The following is a 416-nucleotide window of genomic DNA, read 5'->3' as shown; positions in this document are numbered from 1 at the left end:
CAAAATTGGAGATAATGATATTTCACGGGCTATTTTAACCACAACCTCTCTGAAAGTAGTTTACCATTTGGTAACCATCCCACGCTAATCTCTACTAGGCTAATCACACATAAAACACTAAATAACTAATTTTGGGCTGTGTAGATGAAGAAATGAAGGTTATTATTACATGTAGTTCTTAGCAAATACTGCTGATGTAACACCTGATTAAATATCATCAGATGTGATGAATACAGGATTCATGTCAATGGTTTGATACTGTTCTTAAAAGTCTGGGGAAAAAGAAAACTAGATTATATTATAATTATAACAGCCTTTTCATTTTTTAAATTATTTTTTTCAACTCCCAATAAGCAGGAAGTACAGTGTTTTCTTCTTGAAGCGACTCATTCCCCTTCCTCCTGCGTGTTGGAGAA

This window comes from Sus scrofa, chromosome 9, assembly GCF_000003025.6.
Source record: "Sus scrofa isolate TJ Tabasco breed Duroc chromosome 9, Sscrofa11.1, whole genome shotgun sequence".
Taxonomy (NCBI): domain Eukaryota; kingdom Metazoa; phylum Chordata; class Mammalia; order Artiodactyla; family Suidae; genus Sus; species Sus scrofa.
The sequence above is the reverse complement of the archived record's forward strand: the minus strand, read 5'-3'. Positions refer to the sequence as shown.